This window comes from Macaca mulatta, chromosome 3 (genome assembly GCF_049350105.2).
Source record: "Macaca mulatta isolate MMU2019108-1 chromosome 3, T2T-MMU8v2.0, whole genome shotgun sequence".
In the NCBI taxonomy this organism is placed as follows: domain Eukaryota; kingdom Metazoa; phylum Chordata; class Mammalia; order Primates; family Cercopithecidae; genus Macaca; species Macaca mulatta.
The window spans coordinates 740,483-764,234 of NC_133408.1; the positions used below are offsets into that span (position 1 = coordinate 740,483).

The following is a 23,752-nucleotide window of genomic DNA, read 5'->3' on the forward strand; positions in this document are numbered from 1 at the left end:
CAGACACCACTTCTGCAAGAAGCAAGCACGCACCTAGAGATCACCAGTGATGACCCAGGAGAGCAGCTTTGAGCAGAGACAAAGGTGAAGGAGAGGCACATGGGCCAGGGTGCTGGGTGTGCCCGTCTTTGTGACCTCACTGAGATTGCTGACCTCTGGCCCTTGGTGTCCCTTCCTGTGGAGGTAGCAGCCCCCAAATCCCTGCCTCCCTTCAGCACTGACTGAGGCGGCCCTGAAGTCTCCCCAGGACTGAGACTGTTTCTAAATCCTGTTAACTGCACACCCACATGAAAAACAAAAAACAAAATATCAAGTATGCAGACAGGAAAATAAAAATACGTGAATCCTCCCTTATTCAACAGGCATTTAAAAAGTAACAGGAAAATTGTGATAGTCTTTAAACAACCACCAGCTATCACGTCCTCTTGAAATGTTTTAGCTAATCAGGAACATCTTTACCAAGCACTTGTGTGTTCAGGAAATCAGTTGACAGGTCCCAAATAACCTCGGAGCCTGCGACCTGACCCCCACTCACGCACATCACCTCTCCAGAGGAACGTGTCCTGGACACCTTTCAAATGGTGAGGAACAGGAACAAGGGTAGCTTTCCCTCAACACCACAAAACAAGCTCGACCCCGAGGAGCCCGGAGAACAGCGACGTTTGTTTAGATGCTTTCCCACTGTCCTTGTCAGAGCAAACATTCCCATCCCACACCGCCCAGTGTTTAACTCTCCCTGGGATACCAGCAGCCGTCAACCCTCAACAAGCTGGAAACAGAGGCCAAGCTGATAGGAGGCCTCTCTCCATTCCTTACTGAATTCGCTCAGGACACGGATGTTCCCAAACACATATGGCCCCGAGTATTCCACACCTGGGGAACATTCAAACAGCAGACTCTGCAAAGACGTTCCCCTAAAGAGAAACTCAGTTTCTAACTTCCCTTAGGGAAAAACAGGAGACCCAGAACTTTCCAGAAAATCAAGTGTGAGAGGAAGCCACTCACCTCTGGCACTTCCTAAACCTGCCTTCCCGGGGGTGCTCAGGGATGTCCCCGCGACAGCCCCGTCCACCCAGGACGGCAGCAGGTCTCAGGCAGCCAGCACCTGGGCAGCTGGCGAAGCAACCCCAGGGTGAAAACGCCATCCCAGGCACCACTTCCCGGAGCCCCTCAGCAAGAAAAACAGAGGTGGGACAGAACCGAGGGCTGACTCGAGGCTGGGGAGCCACAGACCCGCACAGCTCAATCATCGGACATGCTCTTCTGTGGACAGAGCCCAGGGAGAGGCCAGCACAGAGACCCTCGTGCCGGCTCCACAGGCCAGCGTCCTCCAGGGCTGCAAGTTTGTGATCACAGCTTCAGAATTTGGTTCCAGAATCTTCCGGAATCAAAGACGCACCAAACTGTAAAGCTGCCAGGACAGCAGGGCCCAGGAGCAGGCTCAGGGGAGGACCACTTAGAAACCCCACACACAGCATACACGTGTGCATGCTTACTCCACACATGCCACCGCTTCACCCAATAGTATACACGCAAACGCATGTATGTACTCCATACACACCCTCAAATACACTCACCAAATATGATGCGTGTACACACTCCACACACACCCTCAAATACATACGACACACATGAACATGCTCACTCCACCCACACCTGCTAAATACACTCAACCACACATGCACAAACGTGACACACGTGCACACTCATTCCGGACGTCACACCCCTCACCAAGTACACAGGTGCACACACCTCCAAGTTCAGAACCTGTACACTCCACAAGCTTTGGTTTCCCCCACTGTTGCTCTCATCACATGAGATCCACACACAGGTGTCATTTACTGACATCTAACACGCGGGGAGGCCCTTAGACAGAACTGCAGTCACAAGTCGGCTTCATTCAGGCATTCATCACCAGCCTCCTGAAGCCACCTCCTGTCCCCAGGGGGAGCGGGGGCCGAGACCGGAGACGTCACTGGGCTTACAGATCCCCAGGCTGGCAACCCAGCGAAATGAGGAGGGCTGGGCCACGGCCCTGGAGGGAGACGGGTACTGGCTCAAGTATGCGGAACATGAGTCCTCATTTCCAGACAGTGTCACCTACGACAGCGTCAGGTGAAAGCCAGTGGTTTGGCATTCCTGGGATAGACAGTTCTGGAAATACAAGGGAAGCTTTTTACTCCTCCCCTCTGAACACATGAGGTCCATGGTCCCCTCACATCTAACACTGGGAATCCGAATCGGTGACTCCTTGTCCACCTGAGGACCACCCAAGAGGATCCACCCACCTGCTACAACAGCAGCACCGCACCTGGTCTGCAGGGGAGCAAAGCAAATCCCACCTTTATGACTAAAACTGGATTACCCTGACACTGGCAGCCTGCAGTGTGTGTATCGTCAAGCCCCCACGTCTGTGCCACCTGCAAGAGGAACACAAGCCCTTAGTCCCAGGTTCTCAGGACGGCCTGTGAGGTGGATGCTGGCACCTTCCCATCTCCCAGGGGAGAGGAGAGAAGGCCACGGTCAGGGCTTGCATATCAGGAGGGTCGGGATTCAAACCCCATCTGCCTCACAAAGCAGCCCTTACCATTCAAGTGACTTCTATCATCAGCCTTAAAATGTACCACAGTTACCAGCAATTCTGAGTGCTGTTCCTTGGGACATCATAAGCAAACATTTTGTTAGAAAGGTTTTGCCAAATCTGCTTTCAAAATCCTATGGTATGAAATGACTAATGAAAATTTGAGCTATGAAATAAAGCACATAGTTAAATGAATCCCAAAATGACTATCGCGAAGGAAGTTTTAACTTGAAGTGAAAAATATCCTCCAAATGACATCAGCCAGAATTATCTTCAATCATTACTGATCCCATATGCTTCATTATACAGCATCATCTCAGATATCTCAGATATGAACTTAAAACCATTAGCTGAATGCACATTTCAGCACAACCAAAGTTCTGCTATAATAAGCAGCACAGGCGTCTCTGGAGAGGATTTTAATTGGGACTACAAACGATGTGCACGATCGTGGTAAGAGGTTTCATGCTGGCTGTTCTCCAAGGTGCGACACAGAGAAACACCACTAACCTCAAAGACACCTGCTGCTTTGTAATGAGATGAGAGACGATGTGGACGGACTACTGTAAATATTCGAAAAGGAGAAACAATGCAAGGAAAGAATCGTATCAGCTACCCTTTACATTCTTAGAAAAAAACGATTTTTCTTTTGGGATGATTTTAAAAGAAAATGACATTTCTGGATTTTTTTTTAACTTTTCTTTCTGAGACAGGGTCTTGGCTCTGTCACCAAGATTGGAGTACAGTGGAGCAATAGCAGCTCACTGTAGCCTTAAGTGATCTTCCCACCTCAGCCTCCAGAGTACCAGGGACCACAGGCACGCACCACCACACTCAGCTAACTTCTGTTATACAGGATGGGGTCTTGCTATGATGTCCAGGCTGGTCTTCAACCCCTTGGCCTCAAGTGATCCTCCTGTCTTGACCTCACAAAGATTTAGCCTAAGCGACCATGTCTTATCGGAAAATAGACATTAGAGCAAATGCATTTCTGTAAGATTTTCTACCTCTTTTCACTGGGGAAAAAGGTAACTTGCCTCCAAGGGTCGGAGACAAAGACGTTACTGCAGACAAGAGCGCTGTGCATCCCGGGAACCGCTACACCACGAGGCACGGCCGTGCACACTGGACGCAGGAGTAACAAACGAGGCTAGCACAGGCCGATGCTGGCCCTCTCCAGAAGCAGGCCTATCCTTCCTCCTCTCCTCAGCCCCCTCTCCCTTCAGGCCTCAGTGGCTGCTGACAGCAGAGAGGCCACAACTAGAGGAGGCTCTCAACTCCACCAGGGACAGGAGTCCCGGACGCTGGGGACTCAACTGCTGTCCTCCGCATGCACCTCCTTCTGGTCCAGCCTTCTCAGGAGCCAGGCATGGCCACTTTGACCCTCTTTTCCCTTCTGTAGCTCCTACAAAAAACCAGTTCAGAGAGCCCAGGCTGCCTTGCACTCCAGGGATACCTGGCACAGGCCCCCTCCATGTCCTTATCCAAGCTCCTGGGGCCAGAAGGGTCTTGCAATATTTCACTTTCCAGTTGACCATCCCCAGCCTGAAATCCAAAGTGCTCTAAAGAGCATTTCCTTCGAGTGTCATGAGGAAGCTCAGAATGTTTCAGGTTTTGGAGCATTTTGGAGTAGGGACTCTCAGCCTTAATTTGAACCTCTTCAAGGAAGCCACACACTGAAGCCCCCGATGTCCACCCTACACAATCCCAGCACACCATCTGAAGTCCTCAGCAACAGATTTTCTTTCTTCAAAAATAACCACAAGTCACAAACTCACACGCAATCACAGAAGGGGGTTGTGGACACCCACACAGATGATGAAATTTAACTGTCACATTTTTACCTAGGTAATTTAAAGTCATTCCTCAAAACACACCTGTTTTACTGAGTTGCATTTTAAGGTGAACACACACAAATCATTTCAGGGAAACAAACGTCACTTTGGGCTGCGTGTGGTTTCTTGACTCCCGTGAATAACTCAGCGTTCACCCTCACTTCTGGATAAGGGAGATGATGCAAAGAAAACTGTTAAAACAAAGACATGAAAACAAGTTTAAGAAGGGTTTGAAAGGTTCCTCCTGTCCTCCTGGAGGGGAGACGAGGATGCCTGGAAAGCTCACGGGGGACAGGAGCACAGCCTCCTCGGTGTGTCATGGACGCTGCCTCACCAAGGGGAGAGGATGATGCCTGGAAGGCTCACAGGGGTGGGAGCACAGCCTCCTCAGTGCTTTCTACAGTCAGCAGCTTCAGAAATTCCTGCAGAAGCAGAACACATCATGAGAACTGAGACTGGAACACCCCAAAGAAAGGGATGAGGGGTCAAAAAAAGCATTCGATCATTACCAAGGAGCGCGGGCATGAAGCCGCTTCAAAGACCGTGTGAGAAGTCACTCATAGGCGTTTCAGAAAATAAGGGTAGTGCGAGATTGCTCGATCAGCTCAAACAGGCTGCCGTCCCTCAGGCCATGAAGTCCCTGAGATGAGCCTGTCACTGAGCAGAAGTCACTCGTATCTCTGCCAGAGAAAGTACTACAAGCTGACACATAACCTCATGAAACCTGGGCTTCAGCCGGTCAACAGTGAGTCTGACATGGTACATCCCTCCAGATAGTTAAAGACCCCAGGGGTTCATCAGACAACCTCGAAGGGCTGTGTCTGTCCAGCTCCTTTTCCAAGTTCTGGATGATTTTTCCTAATGCACTATAAGCAGCATGTTCCAATAGAGATGTAATTAACTGGATGGGTGTCCTCTTAATTTTGAAATTAGAAACACACTTGGCCAGGCACGGTGGCTCATGCCTGTGATCTCAGTACTTTGGGTGGCTGAGACAGCTGGACTGCTTAAGTCCAGGAGTTCAAGTCCAGCCTGGGCAACATTGCAAAACTCCATCTCTACAAAAAATACAAAACTAAGTCAGGCATGGGGACACGTGGAACATGTGCCTGTGGGTCCTGGCTACTCAGGAGACTGAGGCAGGAAGATCACTTGAGCCTGGGAGGTTGAGGCTGTAGTAAGCTGTGCTCACACCACTGCCTGGGAAACAAAAAGGTTTTTTTGCCTGTCTCAAAAAAACCAAAGAGAAAAAGAATTATATACCTGACTAGGCCAAAATAAAAGAGGCCTTCGCTGCCTACATAAAGGGCTTTCAGAATTCACTTCCATCCTTAGGAAAGGGGGCCAACACCAGGCTGTGTCCCTTAAGATGCCCTGTCTCATATGGGAAAAAAAATCAAGAGAAATCAAATAAAGGCCATAAAATACATCAGTTTCAACACTAAAATTTGATAGTATGCTTTAAATTGAAGATGAGTTAAGTCACATTTCCAAACCTCTGAAAGCACGGTTACTGGGAGGGAATGGTTTGCAACACACAAACGCAGCTCTGTAAAAGTGCCCAGGCTGGATGAAGGCTCAAACGTCAGTGCAAGGAGAAAGTCTGAACAAACTCTCTCCTGCCCTGCTGCTGTCCTCTTCCAAAACACACTGTTTATCTGTCAGTTTAGAACAAGGCCTAGGGAGGTGGGAGGCAGGCCTGGGAGGGTCACCTAGCATCCAAGCTCCTCACCCACACAACTGCACGAGGCTGAGCTGAGCAGTACACACAAACACAACTAATTCTCCCCAAAAAGAAGACGGAAGGCAGCACACTGCCATGCCAGGCACCCTGCAGATGAGAAGATTGAGGGGAGCCAGAGGTACCTTTAATCTTGCTTGCATGGTGGAGGGAGAGGAATAATGCCACTCACTTGAGTGTTGCACAATTCTTTCTAGCACTGAGTGGCAGAAAACAAAAATTATAGATGCTTCCTCAGATAAATGTTTCTGAAGAACTGAACATAAATTACGTTCAGGAAATAGCATTATGAATGCCTCAAGTGCTTCTGTTTTCAATAATCCCAGAGTAATTCTATAAACCCGGGAATCAGTCTCACCCAACTCCAGGATCACGGCCCAGGTGACGTGGGCACACATATCCTGAAGCTCCAATGCTCAACTAAAGTGGGGCGAGTGAAAATGATCCTGGCTATAATTTACACGGACACAGGAAGGTGGCTGAGCCCCAAACCCCTAAACCAGAAAGACCAGTGTCCTTCAGGGGCCTCACCTCTGTCCTTTCGCAGCCTCTGGGAACCACCACTCTGCTCTCTACTGACACAAACGCCCCTCCCAAGGTACAACACCAGGAAGATCATCATTCAAAACTGAGGAACGTGGCAGAACAAAGCTGTCAGGAGATTTTAATCAACACCACTTGTTACATGACCCAAAGATGATTAAAATCCCAGGCCCTTCAAGACTGAATGCTATCTATACTTAAATGCATTTCATCACCATATTGGGGGGTTATTCCTTTGTTTTGCTGCAAATATATCCAACTGCTGTAAAAGGAAAAGGCAATTTGTTAACGAAGCTTCTTGGAGTGTCTCAACAGGCCTCGAGGTAGGATAAAAGGCAGGACTTCCTGGCAGAAACGCTCAGCTCTGAGGTCAGGTGGAGTTCTTGAGCACCAGCCAAGGCAAAATAAGGTCGAAGACCACACCACACTTTCCTCAATCACATCTTCATTCCACCTTTCCTTCTATTTCTCACGACTTCACTGGGAGAAATTGTGCTAAAAGAAAATGGAAACACAGACATACATAGGAGACCCTACAGATGCTGAGAATGGGTGCAGCCATCACAGTCCGAATGTCCTTTCAGGGCCATCTGACCTGGCTGGGATCCAAGTATCCGAGGGCAGGATTGTATGTCAGACCCGTGAAGCCAAGATTACAGCCACTGAACGGCAGTTTTCCATCCCACGGAAACCGGCCTTGGTAGGGGCTTCCTCGGGGACCACCGACCTCAAGCCACCACCCGTCAACTACTTCAACTAACCTACATCATGGCAGAGGCCTCCCTAGGCAGACCAGCCCTGCCCAAGTCCTGCTTCATGGCAAACCCTCCAGACAAACGTCCTTGGCCTCTTCCGGGAGGCTGTGCTCGGAAGGTGCCCTCATTTACTTCTGTGGCTCTGAGACATTTAACTAGAGCCCAACACATTTCTTCCTGTTCACATAGTATTGAGTTAAAAGATTTTTATGAGTAAACTTTCACTGGGAAAAATACCATTTCAGGAGCCCCAGTGACCACAATGAAAATGTTTTTACCTTCCCTTACGTGACATCGGCAACGCCAGGTCCAGGAAACGTTCTGGATCTCAGATAATGGCAAATCCACTCATAGTAAGTCTTGGTCTTGTTTCACAAGCTATCAAATGCTGCCCAGAAGCAGGAAAAACCCCACAACGTGGCAGGGAGGGGCGACCAGCGTGAGTTCTAAGGCCAGACCACCCGGGTCTGCTGACAGCGTGGTGAGGGGCAAACAGTGCAGGGTCTAAGGCCAGACCGCCCGAGTCCCGCTGACAGTGTGGCTTCAGGAGTTTCCTAAACCCTCTGCTCTCCAAGTTTCATGTCAGAAAAATGCAGTGATAACCGTGTCCACCTCGTTTAAATATGTATATATATATACACACACATATATATATATACTCCAAACCTACAGCCCTATAAAGGTCATTAATCCTAGTTATCCTCAAGGCATTGAGCGATCAATAATGAGCCATCCCCCTGGCTGCTGACCTGCCACAGCCCCACCCTCCGGAAACCCCGCATCCACACCAGCCACACAGGATGAGGCCAGGGAAGGAGCAGGACTGTGTCTTGGGAACTTAAACTCTGGAAGCTGAGTTAAATCAGTGCCGCTCAAATCTTGTCACCAACTATCTTGTTAAATTGGGAGATTCCATCTCTGGGGATCTTGAAGGAACCTGAGCTTCTACATTGAGTGAGATGAGCACTCGTGCTGCAATGAGATGGCAGGGAAAGCAACCGAATCTGGGGTCGCAGCTGCCTGAGGCTTGGGTCCCACCGGGAAAGTGGCACCAGGGCCCTCAGGACTGTGGCGGAGTTCCCAGGAGGCAAGTCCCGGTGCAGAGACTCATGGACCCAAAGATTGCTCCAGGGCCAGGAGGGGCTGCTGCGCTGACAGCCATGAGGCAGGCAGCCTTCGAGCTCCTCCAGCTGCCATCCTGCAGGCAGGGAGGACAGTGCCCAGACCACCCTGGGGCTTCCCCCAGCCTGCCAGGCTGGTAGTCTTACTCCAGCCACTGACAAGGGTCCCCATGTTGCAAGCTAGGTTGAAACAGTGCCTCAGGCCTCGGGTCACATGCACCCCCCTGCAGGGTTGGGATGGCTATTCCCACACATCCCCAACTCACAGCAAAACTAAAAAATGAAAGTTGGAAGATACAGCCAGGAAACCAATGCTCAAGAAGCAACTCCAGGGTGACTCTTCCTAGAGCTATTGCTATTGAACATCTTTAAAAACATTTCCAGGGTGACTTCCTAGAGCAATTGCTGTTGAAAATCTTTAAAATTCTTCATTTCAAAATTAGCTTTTATTACACTGTCTTCCCTATTCTACCAAGACTCTAGAAAACAAAACCATTACAATTTCCAATTCTATCTTATAGCAAGTTAGAAATACACGTTTCCTCAAAGGATTCTACATGTTTCCTTGGCAATATCCTTTCCACGCCCCGTACTACTGCCCACAACAGAGAAGGCTTTTCCAACTCAATCCAACCCAACCCAACCCAACCCAACCCAAGGGCCCTGAGACAGGCCCCTAATGAATCGTCTACAAACTCTTGAGACAGGCTTGCCCTGACAAATCATCTGCAAACTCCATCTTCCATTAAAAACAGTACCGAAAATGAGCATATTACCACTTTTTAAAAATTACTGTAAAGTGGACAGTGTTCAGTTCTGTGAATTTCGGCACAAATATTCCCATAATCGTCATCACACAAGCAGAACAGTCCAACAGCCCCAAACCCACTCACGGGGCCTCATAAGCATACCCTCCCATTCTCAGCAACCACCCTCTCCGTGTCCTCCCCCATGACTCGGGTCTATCTTTTGCGAGCGTTGTGGCAAAACACTCGCAAAATCACAATTTCCTGGGCATCGTGCTTGGAGGTGCACCCAGGGTGTCCTGTGATCAACAGCCAGGCCTCGGGGCTGCTGGGTATTTATTATTCCACATATGGCTGTGGCACATTGTAACCTGTTTTGGACAACTATAGACAGCGCTATTAACATCTGGGCACAGTTTTTCTTAAACATCAGATTCTGTTTCTCTAGGGTAAATGCCCAGGATTGGGGTCACTGGGACCCACGTTTGTGTGAGTTCAGTTTTGTAAGAAACCGCCAAGCTGTCTGCACCGTGCTGAACCCCAGCATCGCACAGGAGTCCCGACTGCCGGTCCTCACCAGCACCTGGGGCTGTCGGAAGACCTTAGTCAGGCGCTCCAGCAGGGGTGTGAACAAATACACTGCGGCTTCAGTGCACATCTCGGTGCAACCAGTCACGCTGAAGGTCATTTCAGATGCTTTCGGGCCATCCTCCCGTCCTTCTCAGCGAAGCATCTGTTCAGGTCTCTTCCGCTTTTAAGTCAGGTGGTTTGTTCTCTGTCATGAGCCGTGGGAGTCCTGTGCATTCTGGATACGAGTCCTTTGCCGGCTGCATGGTTCGTAGACATCTTCTCCCCATCTATCGAAAATGTGTCTCTTCAATTCCCTAGGGGTGTCTTTTATATTAGAAGTTTAATTTTGATGAGTCTTACCTACTTTTTTCTTCCTTGATTATGGATCATGGTATGGCTAAGAGCTCTCACCCTAGGTCTCCACAATTTCCCTTTGTTCTGCAGGTTTTGTAGTTTGGTATTTTACATTCAGGGCTATGATCCACCTTAATTTTCATACAGGAATTTCTCCCTGTTTTCACTCTTTTGCATACGGCTGTCCCATAATTCCAGCACCATTTGTTGAAAAGACTCAAATTCCACTGAACTGCTTTTGCATCTTTGGATCTGTTCTGGACTCCACTCTGTCAGCTGACCCGTGTGTGTGCATCCTGAGCATAATTTATGACTTTAGTGGCTGTCTCTGTGAAAAAAAGTAACTCTGTCTGGAAGCAAAAACTACATTAGAAGTGCTCTAAATAAGATTCTTCCTGTTGTCAGGAGAGCAAAGCCACTGCCCTAAGCAGAGGTGAGGCCTCAACAGCTCCCAGGCACAACCTTAACACACAATGGGGAAGGGAATTCATTTCAAGGGCCACAACATGAGACCAGCATAGCCATGAAAACTGCAATAATTTCACAACAGAATGAAATTCATAAAGAATTGCTCAGAAGCGTGTGATAAGTTACATAAATCACTGTTCCTTAAATTCTGACGGTTGACTAGAACAGAAATAGCTTCACGGTACAGTTCAAACAGGAGAAAGGTAGGTAGGGGTGGTTTCCACACCACACAGGGCCTGCAGGAAAGGGACACTCTTCCTCTAAACGGGAGATCCCGGGAGTGATGTGATAAGCCATGGTGAGAGTCACAGAACTGTGCAAGCCAGAGTCGCGGCCTTTGCCCCACCACGGAACCTGTGTCCATGAACGACGAGGCTCAAATGTCAGGCCGGGGCAACCGAGGCAGTTATCAGGGGACAAGAAAACGAGCGCACGGTGGAGGCAAAGGTCTGAAATCGCGCGGCAACTTCGAGTCAAGTGGGACAAACTGACTCAAAATACAGGTTCCAAAAACCACCACAGAGAGCTGCTCCTCGGCTCTGGAAAGGCTAAGTGACTAATGCCCACACTGAGCATCTGCTCCCAGAGACGACCCTGGTGACCTAAGGCCCAGCTGCTCCGAACCCGCGCCAAACCTCAGTGAGGAACTTTGTTGGTATCTTACAGCACATTGACATGTTCCCTTAAAATCTGGTATTTCATCAACAATGCAGGCGCCAGCTTTGACTCATACACATTTCGATTAAACAAGATAATTTACACCCTGACCGTGCCAGGTAAGAGGTTTACTACAATCTTTAAACAGAGCCAGAGGCTACAGTCTGCTCCTCCACAACACCATGTCTCTACAAGTTCCATGGGTTTTTACTTTCCATGTCTTCACTTGCCTAGTGCTAGAAAGCAGATAAAAACAGAAGGAACCCAGAAACACTATTGAATGAGACTCAAATATCTTGCAGTCATCATCGAGATGAGATGTTTATTAAACAGAAATGTTCTCCCCTGTAGAAAGCAGCACACATCAACACGCACCGATAACTGTCGCCAGCATTCCAGATCATCTTCCCTTCCATGGCCACAGTGCAGGGCAATGGACCACGCACACCTGCAGACCCACGGAAAGCGGGGTGACACGGCCAATTCTTGTAGCGAGCAGGCCAGGGTGCACTCAAAGAGCATCTCTTTCCAGAGGTCTGCCATGGAAAGTTACACATTTATTCCACGAGTTAATGGCACTGCACCGAACATTTCTGTAAGAGTCTCTAAGCAAGTATTTCCTTCTGCCTACAATGGCCCGACACAAACTGAAAAAGCTCTTGGAGCTGCCAAAGACTTCAATATCCCCTTAACTATTGTCATGCACATCCATGTGAAGAGACCACCAAACAGGGTTTGTGAGCGCAACATGGCTGTTTATTTCACCTGGGTGCAGGCGGGCTGAGTCCAAAGAGTCAGCGAAGGGAGCTAAGTGTGGGGCCGTTTTACAGGATTTGGTTAGGTAAAGGAATATTACAGTCAAATGGGGGTTGTTCTCTGGCGGGCAGGAGTGGGGGTCACAAGGTGCTCAGTGGGGGAGCTTTTTGAGCCAGGATGAGCCTGGAAAAGGAATTTCACACACACACACAAAATCATCGCTTAAGGCAAGGACTGGCCATTTTCACTTATTTCTGGTAGAATGTTATCAGTTAAGTCCAGGCAGGGCATTTGCACTTTTGTGATTCTTCAGTTACTTCAGGCCATCTGGGCATATATACGTGCAAGTTACAGGGGACGCGATGGCTTGGCTTGGGCTCAGACGCCTGACAACTACAGTCTTTACTTTTAAGGTGTGGGGTAAGATCATATAATCCCCAACTAAGCTCCTGATGCTGTGTGTGGCATCTAGCAAAGGCACGTTCCATTCCTGGATTACATTTGACTCAAGAGTCCACAGTGAGAACGATTTCTGGTGAATGAAACACCAGGCAGAAGGGTGATTCCGCTGGGCAGCTCTTCACACACAGCCCAGGAGCTGAGGGGAGAGGAAGAGGCCCACGCGCGTCCACCGTGCTCACGCCCCCTTGGAATGCGCCCCACTCCTAGAGACCCGGACCCAAGGGAAATCTGACCTGAGAATGGGCAAACCCTCACTTTGCAGAGGGACGGGGACTCGGGGCCACAACTTGACCTCAGAGCAACACAAGTGCAGACACAGCACCCCAGGACACCCTCTCCACCCAAATTCAAGGAGGAAAACCAACGCCCCGCCCCCTTGCGGAAACCCCCGGCTGCTGGAGCAGACGCCTGCCAGCGTGTGCAGCCTCTCCCGTCCCACGTTCCGGGCTCAGCACCTGTGCCTCAGCCCTGGCACTGCTCGCCACACCCACAGGTGTGCCAGGAGGGGCAGGTCCTAAGGTCTCCACTGCACCAAAGCCTGCAAGGCAAAGGGGCAGCTCCCTCCAGCAGGAGTCCAGAAGCACACACTGCACCAGCGTCAAGGCGTGAGAATTCTCCCCTCGGTCTCCGAGTCTCCAGTCTGTTGCCCGCCACGGTCTTCTGCCAAGGGCGAGGCCCAAGCTGGGCGGCACATTTGGTTCTCACCATTTCCCTTGTCAAATCAATACTGCAAACATATCCAATTCATCCTGTCACTAAAAATGAAATAATCCGCCATCTCCATCACAGATGATGCAATCAGGTTTTCATTACCGGGTTTTTGTTTTGTTTAGTTTTTTGGTTTTTTTCTATTTTGAGATGGAGTTTCTGCTCTGTCGCCCAGGGTGGAGTGCAGTGGTGCAATCTTGGCTCCCTGCAACCTCTGCCTCCCGGGTACAAGTGATTCTCCTGCCTCAGCCTCCCAAGTAGCTGGGATTACAGGTGCCTGCCACCATGCCCGGCTAATTTTCATATTTTCAGTACAGACGGGGTTTCACCATGTTCACCAGTCTGGTCTCGAACTCCTAACCTCAGGGGATCCACCTGTCTCCTTCTCTCAAAGTGCTGGAATTATAGGCATAAGCCACCACTCCCGACCATTACTGGTGTAATTTCTAAGCCACTCTCTCACACCCACTCCCTTTTTTTTTTTTTTTTTTAAGAACCAGCTTTATGCCTATATTTTTTCCAAGAGAACCAGTTACCCCATTTCAAGTACAAATAAGACACGGTGTTTAAAAACCAAAAATGCCCATTTGCACAGAAGTCTCCAAATACCCAGTCGATTTAAGCCTTGAGAATAAGATCAAGCTGTTGGCTGAATACAACTTCCCTTTCCATCTGTCTGCCTGTGAGTTAGACACAAGGATGAAGCCACGAGCTAGGGACATAAAGGCAGGAACCAAGGTAGCGGAGACTCCAAATAAAAGCTGGAAGACCAACACAAATGCACCACACCCTGCACACCCTCCTCTCCTTCCTTTTCAGAATTTCCAGAGGATGAAACAGGGACCTTCTCAGACGTCCCACGATGCAGGCGGCCAGAGGGGAAGGCGGCGGCAGCCTGAATGAGGCGACCGGGAAATCACATTCCACAAACAGAAATTCTCCATGTGCTTTACATCCTCTGTCTCTGAAGAACTATGCCAGGCTAACAGTCGCTAGAAAACCGCATTCAAGTGTCATTTCCCATTTCAAGCAAAGAAAACAGTGGTGGGGCATGAGGGAAAAACATAGCCATGTGTTCTGGGTTATTAAATAAGTTTTTTTCTGTTATAAACGTATAATTTTACATTCTCAGATTTCTGTATAATTGATATGCTTCCTAATTAGCAGACATAGTAATAAAAAGTGAATTCCAAGTGTAAGATCGGAGGAACCGTTCACATGGCTTCAGGTTCTGCTACTGTGTTTCAACTTAAGAAAATGGTTCTGTGTGTTGGTAACAAGGCCTGAGAGTCTGTGTGAGAGTCAGTGTGGCTGTAATCAGGGTTCGTGTTGGTTCCCTAGCAGAGGATGTTACACTGTTACATTATCTTCTACAAAAAATCCTGAAAAAAATGAAGGCTGAATAGACATACACACCCTCCCAAAATAATCCAAATGTCCACCGATATGAAAAACAGATGAATTACGGCTTCCATCGTGGAATATTCTTCAGCAGTGAAAACAAACTATAGCCACAGGTGCCAACTAGGATAAAGAAAACCTTTTAAACACGCTTAAAGTGAACTGACTAGGCAGAATTCCTTGATTACAGGCATCTGCTCCAAAAGGGTACTGTTATTAATCCTGTGATGTAGAATGATAGTTAGCAACCCTGTTTCGGGGCACATCTAGAAAAAAGCAAAATAATGACTACACAATTTTAAATTCTTTGTAAATTATAACTATTACTATGAAAATTCTAAAAATGTGAAAATCTTCCCAACTGTTATTGGACACGCTTCAAAATAAATACCCTGGCATTGCTTGCCACACCCACAGTTGTGCCAAAATAAATGAAAATATAGCCCAAGGTAGTAGAATTGAAACCTGAAGATGTACGAGCCGTCCCTGTCTCGCTATCTATACATCGTGTAGAAATTTAAGAGCAGGTAGTGACACTGCAATGCAAGGCTCAAACCAACTGGGTATTTGGAAACTTCTATGCAAAGTGGCATTTTCGGTTTTTAAACACGGTGTTATTTGTACTTCAAACAGGTAACTGTTTGGTTCCCTTGGAAAAAATATAGCCATAAACCTGGTTTTTTTAAAAAAAATACGGGAGTGGGTATGAGAGAGAGTAGCTTAGAAATTTTAAAAGTATCAGCAGGGAGCAGTGGCTCATGCCTGTCATCCCAGCACTTTGAGAGGCAGGCCCAAGGGGCCTTTGAGGACACCGGTCTCCTCTGCTGCCTTCCTGCTGGACTGACCCCCCATGACATTCACTGGGTTTCCACCCCTGTCTCATTCAACATCCCAAGGGTGGTCTTCATCCTCGTCTGGGGCTCAGCTCTGCCCCAATTTCCTAAATCTCTGCCTTCAGAGCCTGAAAACACCCACGCCCAGGGTCACCCTAAGTCCACGTTTACCCCAGAGAGTCCTCATTTTATGTTTTCCAGGCATCGCCTTAGTGATAATTTATCCTGTAAATTCCAACTGCCTTCACACCTCACCCCTGCTGTCTCCCAGCAGACCCCACTCAGATGCACATGCCCCAGACCCACACCCAGGTCTGTGCATGCTGCCCTGCTCTACCCATGTGGGGACCACCTCTCTTTCTTGAGGAATCAGCTGGCGATCATCTCCTTGTGGAGGGCTGCCCTGACTTCCAACTCTCTCCAGCAGAGGCAGAAGCCGTCCTCGGTAACTTCCTCAAAACTCAGGCTAAGTATGAAGATGGCGCAGATGCTAGCTGTGCCTGGGATGCCAAGGGCAGGGTCCACAGATGCTCTGCACATGGCCCGGGGCACTGCCTGAACACAGCAAGTGCTGAAGAAATAAAACTGACATGCGATGACCTCTGATAGGGCCTCCTTCACCATCCACATCTGTCTCCCCACTGGACAGTAAAATCCACAAGACACGGAGGGCTTGTCTCACTCATCTTCAAACTCCCAGGGTCACCCTGGCAGGTAAAGGGGACTCAAATGTCTTCTGAAGGAAGCAGCTGGTTAGCTGCCAAGTTGAAGGGCCTCTGAAATTCAGAGCTCTGCATAGGAGTCCAGCACACTTTATTATGAATGACTCCAACCACGGCAGAAGTGGCCGTGGAACCAGTGCTAACCAATTCAGGGTTTGTTCACTGTTTCTCAGTTCATTATCACAACGCATTCTCACAGAGCAGCTGCGCACAGATCCTCAGACATCTACACAGAGTGGGACGATGGCGCCAAGTCACGTCAACGTCCTGTTGCAGACTGGGAGACAGCAGTCAGGCACGGACCCAGGCAGAGCACAGACCTCGCGTTAAATCGGCTCCGTGTAAACAGCACTCCCTGCCAGGCCCTTTCCTATCTGCACAGCTTCTACAAATTCAACTCTCGCACCTGACACCTAAGAATACTGCACACCCCCATGTGAATCCCCTACTCACCTCCCAAAATGACCCGGCATGGCCGAGTACAAAAAATTTCAACGTAAGGGAACTGGAGGGCATGTGGGGCTTTCTCGAGTCCCTGCTGCCTCCTGATGGGAGGGCCCAATGCTTCACACCCCTAGTGAAGGGCGGGTCTCTTCGGCCCCCAGGCTTTGACCTGGAGCTTAAATCAGCATTAACTAATTTCACTTTCCAGGACCAACTTCAAAGGCCTGCAAAGCCAGAGAAGGGAGAGGAGATGGAACACGCCCTCACCTCAGATCTGCTGCAAGCACACACTTCTCAGATGCGTCCCAAGGTGCACAGCGTGTCCGATGCCTGTTTCACATCCACCGACCTGCAGGTCTTCTATGTGGCATCAGCCTCCTGGGCACTGGGAACAAGAGGTATAATGGCAAGTCCCTTCTGCAGCAAAGCTGAGGCAAAGGGACCCAACACATTGGAACTGACCTTTTTCTGACAGTATCAAAACAGAAGGAAAATACTGTACAGTCAACTCCCCCTCACGCAGGTTTATTTACCTGTGACTCAGAGGCCATGACAGAGAACTTCAGGTTCTTACCGATTCCTATTTTCCCCATCCAGGAAGCCTTTGTTTTTAATATCGTACAAACTTGCCATTTTGTAGGCCAAAAACAGCAAATATTGGCAGTTTCCTACAGTTCAACTGAATAAAATATGATCATGGCCTTTTGTGAAACCACGAAGAAAAGGTGGATATCTCAATATGTGTTTCCAGACTGGCTTTGTTCCTGAAGCAGTAACTCTGTTCACACAGGATTTTAGACACTGAAGAATAAACATCAATATCCCACCAAGAAAACCAAAGGAATGAAATAATTTTGCATCCACCTTGGAACCTTTTTAGGACAAGGCAGGACACAAACTTCTAAAAAGCTGCAATTGTCCCTCTGTATACACAGGGACATGGATTCCAGAACATGCCCCGAGTTTACCCAAATCTACGTATCCACAGGACCCCACGGCCACCCTATGGAACCACATGTAGGAAACGTCGGCCCTCCACAAAGCCAGGTTTTTTCAGTAAGGGTTTGGTTGGAAAAAAAATTAACATAAGTGATCCTTCGAAGCTCAAAACCCATGTTGTTCAGGGTCAGCTGCATTTATTACTTGTGTCATATCTGAGGCCTGAAAGCCATCATTCTCGATACCTTAATGTGATGGTTAACAAACTAACTGTTCCGATTAGAAAGAGGAAAAAGCTTATTTTTAAGCTGACAATGAGAGTGGATGCGGCTACGGTGAAAGGAGAACAGACCTAAGCAAGCACCAAGGCTGGGGTGACTGCCTGTGCTCAGACCCACCAGGGCCTGTTCTTCCATCTCCCTCTGCTGAAAGGGATAACCCTTCTCCCCCACGACTAAAGGGCCTTTTTAAAATATTCACACGAGAAGTGCTATGAAAAGCTGAAAGGTCACAGATAACATTTTTAAAAATAAACATTAACGTAAGCATTTAATTTTCGTATAAGGAGTAAGGAAAGGATCCAGTTTCAGCTTTCTACTTATGGCTAGCCAATTTTCCCAGCACCATTTATTAAATAGGGAATCCTTTCCCCATTTCTTGTTTCTCTCAGGTTTGTCAAAGATCAGATGGCTGTAGATGTGTGGTATTATTTCTGAGGACTCTGTTCTGTTCCATTGGTCTATATCTCTGTTTTGGTACCAGTACCATGCTGTTTTGGTTACTGTAGCCTTGTAGTATAGTTTGAAGTCAGGTAGCGTGATGCCTCCAGCTTTGTTCTTTTGACTTAGGATTGTCTTGGAGATGCGGGCTCTTTTTTGGTTCCATATGAACTTTAAAGCAGTTTTTTCATACGAAAATTAATTCAAGATGGATTAGAGACTTAAATGTTAGACCTAATACCATAAAAATCCTAGAGGAAAACCTAGGTAGTACCATTCGGGACATAGGCATGGGCAAAGACTTCATGTCTAAAACACCAAAAGCAACGGCAGCAAAAGCCAAAATTGACAAATGGGATCTCATTAAACTAAAGAGCTTCTGCACAGCAAAAGAAACTACCATCAGAGTGAACAGGCAACCTACAGAATGGGAGAAAATTTTTGCAATCTACTCATCTGACAAAGGGCTAATATCCAGAACCTACAAAGAACTCAAACAAATTTACAAGAAAAAACAAACAACCCCATCAAAAAGTGGGCAAAGGATATGAACAGACATTTCTCAAAAGAAGACATTCATACAGCCAACAGACACATGAAAAAATGCTCATCATCACTGGCCATCAGAAAAATGCAAATCAAAACCACAATGAGATACCATCTCACACCAGTTAGAATGGCGATCATTAAAAAGTCAGGAAACAACAGGTGCTGGAGAGGATGTGGAGAAATAGGAACACTTTTACACTGTTGGTGGGATTGTAAACTAGTTCAACCATTATGGAAAACAGTATGGCGATTCCTCAAGGATCTAGAACTAGATGTACCATATGACCCAGCCATCCCATTACTGGGTATATACCCAAAGGATTATAAATTATGCTGCTATAAAGACACATGCACACGTATGTTTATTGTGGCACTATTCACAATAGCAAAGACTTGGAATCAACCCAAATGTCCATCAGTGACAGACTGGATTAAGAAAATGTGGCACATATACACCATGGAATACTATGCAGCCATCAAAAAGGATGAGTTTGTGTCCTTTGTAGGGACATGGATGCAGCTGGAAACCATCCTTCTTAGCAAACTATCACAAGAAGAGAAAACCAAACACCGCATGTTCTCACTCATAGGTGGGAACTGAACAATGAGATCACTTGGACTCGGGAAGGGGAACATCACACACCGGGGCCTATCATGGGGGGGGGGAGGGGGGAGGGATTGCATTGGGAGTTATACCTGATGTAAATGACGAGTTGATGGGTGCTGACGAGTTGATGGGTGCAGCACACCAACAAGGCACAAGTATACATATGTAACAAACCTGCATGTTATGCACATGTACCCTAGAACTTAAAGTATAATAATAATAAATTTTAAAAAAAAATGTAAGCACTTAACAAGCCCATTACGATTTAAAGGAAAAAAAAAAACGGTATTAAGTTCCTGGGTGCAGGGGCTCATGGCCGTAATCCCAGCACTTTGGGTGGCCGAGGTGGGTGCATCACCTGAGGTCAAGAGTTTAAGACCAGCCTGGCCAACATGGTGAAACCCCTTCTCTAACGAAAATACGAAAATTAGCCAGGCATGGTGGCGGAAGCCTGTAGCCCCAGTTACTTGGGAGGCTGAGGGAGGAGAATCACTTGAACCCGGGAGGGAGAGTTTGCAATGAGCCAAGATCGTGCCATTGCACGTCAGCCTGGGCGTTGAGTGTGAAACTCCATCCCAAAAAGAAAAAAATATATAAAGTTTTCCTTCCAATGAACCTATCATTCAGCCACCGAGGTATCCTATAGCTACTTATTCAGCCATGAGATACACCACAGGCGATATAGGCGAACAGGACACAGTTCTTCCCTGAAAGAAGGCTGCACCCTCAACAGAAGGGAGGCACATACTCCGAATGGAATCGGCATAGGGAACAGATGCCGCTGCAGGTGAAACTGGCTGCACAGAGCACCCACTCAAGTGTCTGAGAAACAAGGAGCCGTTGGTGCCATCACCTTCCATACTTGAGCTGGGGCAGTGGGGAGCCTGTCATCACCAAGGACAAAAAGCCCCAGAACCACACAACGAGCTTACAAACTCACCGAGGCGATGACTGAGCAATGTGTGTGGAGTGATGCGAACACGCAGATGTCAGGGCCACGCGCGGCATTGGTTTTGTGCATCAACCTGAGCGTGCCCGGGGTGCCCAGATGGCTGGTTCTGCATTATTTCTGTGTGAGATGCATGTTTGCCTCTGGACTGAGTGGAGACCCATCCTCGCCGGTGTGGGGGGCACCACCCTATCCACCCAGGGCCCGAGTAAAACAGCAAGGCGGGGAAAACTGGGTTCACTCCACCTGTCTGGCTGATGGGCCAGTGACATCTGTCTTCTGCAGCCCGTGCTTCTGGGTCTCAGCTCCTCAGACCCCGGTGGGATCTGCACCCTCCGCTTCTCAAGTCTTCAAGCCACACCCTCCCAGGACTCTAGCTTGCAGCCTGTGGGTCCTGGGGCTTCTTGGACTCTGTAGCCCCTGCAGCAAGCCTCGCCCTGGAGACACACGCACACCCGGCTGGCTGTCTCTCTGGAAGCCCTGACTAAAAGCCGCCCCTAAAAGTGGTCTTCAGAATTTCTTTCTAGCGCTAAGATCCCAGCGCCCCTCCTACAATTCTAGGCGGAAAGGTGAACGGAGACCAATGGACAGAGGTGTGTGCGAGGACACGCCAGGCAGCAGCACTGGGCAGGAGGGCACTAACGCTCACTAAGCAAAGAATCAATGTTGCTTGCCACAAAAATGAGAGCAGTAAAGATTTCTTCAAACAGAAATGAGTTTGTATCATGATTTGCTCTTAATACATAAGAAAGCATAAAAGTAGGCCTATTAACAATTACATAAGTCTTTAGAGGCCCTTGAACTACTTCTGCCCCGAGTCCTTCCCTTGCTATTGATGGAAATATGGGAGAAACCAGGAGGTCTGAGCGTGGACCTGGCCGTGCTCCCAGGGGCCGAGGAAAGCACCCATCTGTCCAGTCTTCCCTCCACCCCGCGGTTCCCTCTTACCCAGACTCTTGGGCTGACGCGGCTCATGCACTCAACAGCGCCATCATTAAACGTTTAGCTTCGCATCACGAGGGCCTCCTCTGGCCTCTTCTGACCACTCCTGAACCTCCAGTCAGCATTAGTCTGCAAGACACGCGTGGACAAAGTTGATGGATCACGGCCTCCAACGAGGAAGGTGCCAGGCAAGGAGTCGGAGAGCCGGGGATGGAGCAGCCCTCACCCAGGGAGGCGAAGGCCAACAGCGGCCACCACCGAGGACCTCCCTTCCCACCCTGAGGGCAGCTCACCCAGGGAAGCGAAGGCTGACACCGGCCACCACTGAGGGCCTCGAGGGCTCTCCCCACCCCGAAGGCCGCTGCGATCACATTTTCCCATCGCACCAAGAGACCCCTGTATTGAGCACAAACCTTTCCAACCTTCGAATCAATAAGGAATCACAACACAGACATTCCCCTCAATCCAAATGGCAAGCCCACAAAACAGACACGCAATCATACACATTTCCTGTGGGAAAATCAGTCAGTCCCTGGGGCCTCGCGCCAGGGGTAGGGGAGCATCATGGGGAGATGCCCCAGCCCCAGCCTGGCTCCTCCCTCTATAGCTCCTTTTCCCTCCTCTTCCCCCCCCCCGCCCCTTCCCACCCCCTCCTAGCCTCAGAGGCTCCTTCCTCAAATTCTTTCCCCTTGATGAAGTCATTCATGCCCAAAATACAAGGCAAAGTCATGGGGGCTCAAGAGAAAATCCATACCGTGGCTCGCGTTTTAGATTCTCATAAGTTTGAGAATAACCAAGCAAGAATCTTTGGCATGTGAATGTGGTCTGAAGGCATCTGAGCACAATGCCTGGCACTTGCCGGGAGTGGATCATGGGTGTCTCGGACATCTTCGCAACTCTACACCAATTATTTTGAAACACACCAGCAGAATAGAACCATGTGAATAGCTGCTTCTCAGTTAAAAGTAGGAAAACACTCCAAAAGCTGCCCTCAAGGAACATCCTTCCCACCAGGAGTTTTCTGCATCGGGCCCTTCAGGCACAGGCAAGGCCCCCGGGCCCAACTCCCTCATCCCTGCGTCCTAAAGCAGCAAAGACGATGGGGAATAAAGCAAGTGAAGGAGTCAGTCCCGCACAAAACGGGCTCCAGAAGCCACAGCCACTCTCCCAGTGTGGGAGCCAAGTTCAGAGACCTGGAAACACCAGCGTTCCCAGGGAGGAGGGCAGAACAATGCCATTTCCCCCTAGTTTAGGGAGACACCACCCCACATCCTCTGGCCTTAAAAGAGGAGAGACTTCACATAAATGATTTCAATGACACCACCACACACAGAAAGTGGGCTGAGGGCTAACACACCCATTTAAATGTCTGGCAAAAACACATTAAATGAACACACAGATAAGCAAGGTTCTCCTGTTATCCACCAAATATTCAGAAACAAATCCAGTAAGCAATCTCTTTGCAATCAAAAGACCAATTCAGAGGTGCAGATTAAAAATAAACATACAACTGAACCCTTAATATACCAAGAACCAAATTCCACGGAAGTGTTATCACATTACCACCTCCCAGCTGAAGGAAGCAGCACTGGCCACTGACCAGCTGTTCACTCGTGGATCAGTGAACGAAAGGCAGTGCTGTCCAGGACAACGATGAGATGTTAACCTGAAAAGGGCAAAATTGCAGAGGCTGGAGGGACCTTCCAGGTAACCCGGCCCCCTCGGTGGACAGAGGACCCCCGTGGGGCCACAGAGCCCAGAGCTCCAGTGTGTTCGGGGCAAGGACTCAACTGCAACCCTGATGATGTCCGAACGCCTTCTGCCCTTCTGTGTCTCTGCCCCACTAACAGGGAATCCGTGAATGCTAAGGAAATGTAACGCATTTTACAATACATGTAGATTTTTAGCAAATTAAAGATAAACAGTGACAAACTTTGAGAATTAACCAAAATATAGTTCAGTGAATGCCCAAACTCAAAGCTAGTCTCCAAGAGGTGATAAGCTGTGTGTGGTGGTTAACGCCTGTAAATCCCAGCAGTTGGGGAGGCTGAGGCAGGAGAATCACTTGAGCCTAGAACGTTGGGGTTGCAGTGAGCTGTCATTGTACTACTGCACCCAGCCTGAGAAACAGAGTGAGACTGTCAAAAACAAACAAACAAAAACAAATTAAAGGAGTTCAAATGAATTCGCCCATACCCTTTAAATTTTCAGTTGGGTACATGGGGTGATCTAGTTCCTTTTTCCCTTGCAATACATGAATAATCTAATAATTAAATATAATCTAACAATTACATGGGAAAATTTAATTATTTTCCCATTTCATTATTCCCTATCTCAAGGAAAAAGTTAA

The 23,752-nt window shown here is 48.4% G+C and overlaps 1 long non-coding RNA gene across 2 annotated transcripts in view; it reads right to left on the reverse strand.

Moving 5' to 3' along the window:
• The window catches only part of LOC144339565 (uncharacterized), a 110,356-nt gene that overhangs the window by 47,735 nt on the left and 38,869 nt on the right, over positions 1–23,752 (reverse strand). The window contains exons 3-5 of one of the 2 annotated variants that reach the window (XR_013414732.1): positions 21,409–21,531; positions 16,965–17,082; positions 13,771–14,920 (exon numbers count right to left, since the gene is read on the reverse strand). This is a non-coding gene — a long non-coding RNA (uncharacterized LOC144339565). Of the gene's footprint in view, positions 1–13,770; positions 14,921–16,964; positions 17,083–21,408; positions 21,532–23,752 lie in introns of those variants that run through there. The other variant, XR_013414733.1, reaches the window with a different exon arrangement.